The sequence below is a fragment of the Asparagus officinalis genome, chromosome 7 (genome assembly GCF_001876935.1).
Source record: "Asparagus officinalis chromosome 7, Aspof.V1, whole genome shotgun sequence".
NCBI classification, from domain to species: domain Eukaryota; kingdom Viridiplantae; phylum Streptophyta; class Magnoliopsida; order Asparagales; family Asparagaceae; genus Asparagus; species Asparagus officinalis.
In genome coordinates, this window is record NC_033800.1 from 11,420,494 (window position 1) to 11,427,600 (window position 7,107).

At 39.8% G+C, this 7,107-nt stretch overlaps 1 long non-coding RNA gene across 1 annotated transcript in view; it reads left to right on the forward strand.

The window, feature by feature from the left end:
• LOC109849416 overlaps positions 2,793–7,107 on the forward strand; it is a 9,491-nt gene continuing 5,176 nt past the window's right edge. The window contains exons 1-2 of the long non-coding RNA XR_002249087.1: positions 2,793–2,803; positions 3,089–3,091. This is a non-coding gene — a long non-coding RNA (uncharacterized LOC109849416). The remainder of the gene's footprint in view (positions 2,804–3,088; positions 3,092–7,107) is intronic.

Below are 7,107 nucleotides of genomic sequence, written 5' to 3' on the forward strand. Positions count from 1 at the left end.
GCCAATCAATCTCCTATATGGACCTGCATCATCTATGAGAGGACTATTATCACGCCACAGATCCACATTCACCTCCATTTGGAGTGTTTGCTGGCTTACACCCCGAAAGGCCCTTTCTTCTAACAAGTCCAATACATATTTCCTTTGAGATAGAAGCAAACAGTCCCTTTGATATGCAATCTCAATCCCAAGAAAGTATTCGGGTTTTCTCATATCTTTGGTCACAAAGTGATGTGAAAGGTACTCCTTAGTATCAGCTAAGGGAGCAAGATCATTCCCAGTTAGCATAATGTCATTAACATATACTGTCAGAATCACCAAACTAGATTTAGTGTGTCGGATGAAGATTGAGTGACCAGACTGACACCTTTTAAAACCGACACCAGATATAGCAGTACTAAATTTCTCAAACCATGCTTGTGGATTCTGTTTGAGACCATAAATCACCCTTTTAAGCCTATAGACAATATTCTCCCCGTGAGCAACATACCCCGGAGGTTGCTCCGTATAGACTTCCTCCTGCAAGTCACCATACATGAAGACATTTTTAACATCCAGCTGAAACATGGTCCAGTTCAGATTAACAACCATAGAGAAAAGTAGGCGAATAGAATTGAGACGGGCAACAGGAGAGAACGTCTCAAGATAGTCGACCCCATAGGTTTGAGTATAACCCTTAGCAACAAGACGAGCTTTATAGCGATCAACCGAACCATCTGTGCGATACTTCAATATATAAACCCACCGACAGCCAACCACAGTAGCACCCTTAGGAAAAGGTACAAGATCCCAAGTCCCTCTAGAAATAAGTGCATTCATCTCCTCATCCATGACATGTTTCCAAGCAGGAACTAACACAGCCTCCTCATATGACCTAGGTAGAGATATAGAGGACAAGGACAAAGCAAATTGACGAGAAGAGGGAGTAAGACAAACATAGGAAACAAAATCAGATATAGAATGATTAGTACAAGACCGTTTACCTTTCCGATGTGCAATTGGAATATCCAGATGAGAAGAAATATAAATATTAGAAGGATGCAGACCTGCAACGGGAGATGATTGTTCGGTTGGAACAGAGAGAGGGACAAAAACTTTTGGACAGCGATAATACGTCAGTAGTGGCAGTGATGCAGGTGGCACAGTAAAGGCATCTTGTAATCTTGGAGAAGATCCATCAGCAGAAGGAACAGAAGAAAGCAATGGAACAGTAGTAGGAGCAATAGATAGAAGAGGTACACATGGATTGACAGTTTGGAGGTGAACCAGCCGAAGAGAAATATGGAACAAACTCAAAAAAAGTAACATCGGCGGACACAAAATACCTCCGGGTGGATGGATTATAACACTGATAACCTTTTTGGGTACGTGAAGATCCTACAAAGACACACTTAATAGATCGTGGAGACAATTTATCCAGTCCCGGAGACAAATCCTGAACAAAACAGGTACAACCAAAAACACGAGGAACCACAGGAAAGGGATGTTTCTTAGGATAAATGTAGGTGAATAGTATTTTACCATTAAGAACAGAAGAGGGCATCCTATTGATCAGGAAACATGCATTGAGAACAACATCAGACCATAAATACTTTAGAGCATTCATATGTATCATCAGGGTTCTAGCAACATCTAAAATACGTCTACGCTTCCTCTCAGCAACTCCATTTTGTTGTGAAGTGTGAGAGCATGAAGTTTGATGGAGAATACCCATATTTATTTTGTTGTGAAGTGTGAGAGCATGAAGTTTGATGGAGAATACCCATATTTGCACAAAAACGAGAGATATCATTTTTCTGAAGTGTGAGAGCATGAAGTTTGATGGAGAATACCCATATTTGCACAAAAACGAGAGATATCATTTTTCATGTATTCCAAGGCATTATCGGTATGAAGGATACGAATAGGGGTAAAAATTTGATTTTTGATTTCATTGTAAAACATTTCAAAAATAGTTGAAACCTCAAATCTCTCTTTTAATAGATAAAGCCAAGTCATACTAGAGAAGTCATCAAAAAAGATAATGAAATATTTATAACCTCTCACGGAAGGTATACGACAAGAACCCCAAACGTCAGAATGGACTAACTCAAACGCAGAACTACTGCGTTTATCAACATAACTCTGATAGGTAGCACGATGGTGCTTACTCAGCTCACAAGACTCACATCCTAAAGAAGAGACAGAAGACTGGATAGTAATGACTGACCGAAGCTTCGATAACGAGGGATGACCAAGACGTTGATGCCATAGTAAAGAATGACCAAACTTATCTGCAACAAGACCAGTAGCGGGCATATTGTCGGCCAAATAGTACATGTCTCCTCTCTCATACCCCGAACCAATCTTCATCCCAGTTGCTAGGTCCTGAAAAACACAATAAGAAGGAAAGAATGTTACTTTATAGTTATTGTGTTTGGTGAACTGACTGATGGACAATAAGCTAACAGGAAATTTTGAAAGATATAAGACGTCAGTAAGAGTCAGCGATGAAGTAGCATGGACTACTCCATCTTCAAGAACTGAAGAGTATGTACCATCAGCAATACGGACCGATGGAAATTTGTCAGAAAATTTTAAGGAAACAAAGTGGTCCTTTATACCTGTCATGTGAGAAGAAGCACCAGAATCTAAAACCCATGGTCTGTGAGGAGAGGCAATGTAGGCATCCATACCTAAAGAGGATGCATGAGTAGAAGAATGACTATTCTGAGAGGGCTCAAGTTGACGCAACTGGTCATACTCAGCCTGAGAAATCTGAACTGTGGAGGAAGCTAGAGTAGTTGTAGGAGAAGCAGCAGATGTAATATCAGCTATCTGGGCTCATGTAGGACGAACAAACTTTTTCCAGCACTTCTCAGATATATGATCAGTTCTTTCACAATGTTGGCATTGACGCATATTCCTATCTAAGTCAATTTTTCTTCCACCAAAAGAGTCTCATCCTCCACTTATGTCGCGGCCACGTCCCCGACCATGACTGTGACCTCTGCCACGTTCGTAGAACATAGAAGACTGATCAAGTGACGGAGTAGACGGTGTGGGTGATGCAGTAGTAATCCTAGTAGTTACATGCATAACTCTGGAGAAAGTAGCAGTTAAGGAAGGAATAGTATCTCCTCCTAGTATTTATCCCCGTATTTGAGACTGTAAAGTGGGACTCAGACCTGATAAGAACTTGGACACTGCTAGGTCCCGACGATATCCCAATAACATTGGTGCATCCATAACGGTAGGCTGATGCATCTCTAATTCATCGATCAGACCCTTCAGCTCACCAAAGTACTCAGGAATAGAGCGATCGTCCTATTTATGAGAAAAAAGTCATTCATATAGCTCTAATACACGGGATGCATTCTTCTCATTACCATACATAATTTTAAATTATCCCACATTTCTTTTACAGTAGTCGAGAACATGACACTGCTAGTGATATGTGCTTCCATGCTATTAAGAAAACAAGTCATCACACAACAGTCAGCAGATATCCATACGAGATATATAGGGTCAGCAGAAGCAAGAGGAGGAGCCAGAAGATGAGTTAATTTGTTTAGAGCTCCAATGAAGATGCGAAAGACCTGTGCCCAAAGGAGATAGTTAGTGCTATTTAACTTCACAATGGTACCCAAAACAACTTTGGGTGCAAAAATCTCAACAATAGTAGGTGTGGTAGTGGCAGCAGAAGAGATGTCAGATCACGTCATTGTTGTAGAACAAGATAGTACGGTAGTAGAAGAACCGTAATCTTCTTTTATAAAACTTGAAGGTTTGAATGAAAGACACCGAAGGTTAGTGTGCAAGAACCCAAAGGTTAAGATGAAACCCGAAGGTTAGAATAAAATACCCTAAGGTGAGTGTTCAAGAACCTGAAGGTTAGAATCCGAAGGTTAATCATTTAACTCAAAGTTTTTTTTGTTTTCGTTTTTGTTTTTGTTTTTGTTTTTGTTTTTGTTTTGTTTTGTTTGTTTTTTTATATTTATTTTTGTAGACTCTTTCATCAAGCTCAGACAAGCATACAAAAAGGTCAAACAAAAGAAGGCCCAACAAAAGAAAGGGCCAAACTCAACAAAAACAACAGCGGTAGAACTAAAAAATAAAAAAATAAAGAAAAGAACACAACAAAAGGAGGCCCCGCAGGCTAACCAAGCCCAAATCTTCCATGAGGCATCGGGAGCACTGAGAGGGATCCAAGGGCGGCGTTGGCGAGCTTTGAAGGAGATCTGGAAGATCCAAGGGCGGTATCAGAGAGCTTCGAAGGAGATTTGGGGTTGGTGAGCTTCGAAGACGATGACGAGTGAAGCAGCGACGAGCTTCGAAGACGATGGCGTGCTTCGAAGGAGATCTGGCAGCGGCGGCTCGCGAAGAAGACAAGGACTAGATGCCACCGCCGAGGATCGGGATCTGAGAGGAGGAAGACCGCCAATGGTAAGGGTTAGGGTTTCGTAGAACAACAATATTTTTTTTGTTTGACGGCTAGGGTTTTGGAGGCAGTAGGGTTAGGGTTTTGGAGATTTGCTCTGATACTATATTAGAAGTGAAAAAATCAGAGTCTAACCATTTTATTCATCCACATGGGTTTATATAGGAGTACATATGGGTAAATAGGCTAATGGGTTAATGGGTCCGGGCCTATTAACCCAAATACTAATTCTAACACTTTTAACCAAGTCATTTTAGATCTATATCTAGATCTATGTGCCCCATTAACTATAATATTATTATTTTTCCTAACCGGCGCACTAAGTGGTCGTCGTTGACTAAACCATCTTAATTTATTTTTCTCATTTTATCATCAGTAGGAGCAACCTCTAATTTACTACTGATGCACTCATTTCTTATCCTATCTTTTAGTTTATACCCACAAAATAATTGCAACACTCTCATTTCTGCTACACATTTTTTAAACATGTTATTTTTAAATTGCCTAACACTCTGACCTATAAAATATAGTTGGTCTTATAACTGTACTATGGATTTTTTCCCTTTAATTTCATTGGTATTCTACGATCACATAAAAAACCTGAAGTACTTCATTTTAACTATCCCAATTCTATCTCACCACCATGCTTAATAATTGATCTTAAATGGTAAAAATGATTAGTTTTAGACATTTCTTGACCATCAATATGTATCATAAGCTCTCTTCTTTTTCTAGTTTTACTAAAAATACACTCCTTATATTCTTTTTTATTCTGCTAATTCTAAAATCTTTAGATTCAAGAGCTTGTCTTTATCTTTGTACTTTAAAAATTATATCTCTTCTAGTTTCATTAACTACCATTATATCATCTGTAAATAACATACACCATGAGATTTTATCTTGAATTTGCCTAGTAAGTTGGTCCATAATTAATGCAAAAAGATAAGGACTTAAGGCTGATCATTGGTGTAAAACTATCATAACAGAAAATGGCTTAGTCTTTTCTTCATTAGTTCTTACTCTAGTTATTATCCTATCATGCATATCCTTTAATCACATCAATATACATAATACATGTTTCTTTTCTAAAATTCACCACATTATCTATCTAGACACCTTATCATAAGCTTTTTCTAGAACGATAAAAAACATATATAGATCCTTTCTCTTCTCTCTATATCTCTTCATCAATCGTCTCGAAATATGTATAAGTTTCATAGTTGACCTCCCAGGCATAAAACTAAATTTATTTTTAAATATACTTGTCTTCTTTCTTAGTCTTTGCTCAATTATCCTCTCCAAAAGTTTCATAATATGACTCATGAGTTTTATACCTCGATAATTTGAATAACTTTTTGTATCTCCTTTATTCTTGTCTCCTTTATCCTCTCCAAAAAACATATATAGATCCTTTATTCTTTTATATCTCCTTTATTCTCTCTATAACTCATCCGCATTCTCTTTTTCTTGATAATCTTATTAAATAATTTAGTTAACCATCCTAGGCCTATATTTTCAAGATATTTCTAAACTTTAATAGGGATACTGTCCGGTCCTAAGGCTTTTTTACTTTTTATTTTCTTTGGAGCATCTTTAACCTCGCTAACCCTAATTTTTTTGACAATATCCTTTTTTTACAATCTCTATTTTGCTAACTTGTTTGGCTATCATTAAACAATTAACGAAAGTAACTCCTTCATCTCTCTTTTATTTCCCCGTCGGTTACTAGAACTCTTTCATCTTCACTTTTAATATAGCTAATATTATCTCTACTCTTCCTTTCTCTAATCTTAGCAAGCCTATGCAAGAGATTGGGTTCGAGTCTACCTGAGGCCAAACAAGTGCTTGTGCTTGTGGGCCGACTGCTTGGAGAGAGCTACTATGCAAGAGCTTGCAAAGCGCCTAAGAGGCTCAAGTCTGAGAGCTCAGACGAGTCTGCAAAAGGCTATTATGCAAGAGTCTGCAAAGAGCTTGAGAGTCTCAAGCCTGAGAGTTTAGACGAGTCTCCTTCAACAAGGGAGCCTTTAGCAAGTGAGCCAAGGTTCAACCTTTAGGAGCTGGAAGACTAGTCGGCAACATGAATTCAGCCCAACCAATCTCAGTAGCAGCCCCGATCAGTTCTTTTTCCAAGAAGAGGAATAGAATCTGTCCCCCCCCCCTTCACGTGGGCAAGGATGTCTTATAAATAGGCAAGGGATGACATGGGTCATCCCTTGATTTGTGGGATATGACTATGTAGGCAATAAAAATTGCCTTTATCCCTACACAGCAACATGGAACAGGCAAAAGAGCTTAAGGGTCCATCTGTGGGAAGGCAAGACGACTCCCTTAGGGTCCAGCCGACTCAGCCCTCCCTCGTCGACTCGAAGGGCCAGCCGAGAGCCCTTCGTCGACTCGAAGGGCGGCCTTAGTCAACTCCTCTTCCCGGAGTCGACTCGTCGAGAGCCCCTCGTCAACTCGAAGGGTGGTCTCAGTCAGCACTTTGAAGATCTAGGTGGATGAAACCCCCTGTGTCGACTCGCCCTCGCCTCAGAGACCTCAGGACAAGACCAAAGAGCTGAGACCTCTCGTGTCAACTCGAAGGGCGACCTCATCGACTCGAATGCGGCTGAGACCTCTTGTGTCGACTCGAAGGGTGACCTCGTCGATTCGAATGTGGCTAAGACCTCTCGTGTTGACTCAAAGGG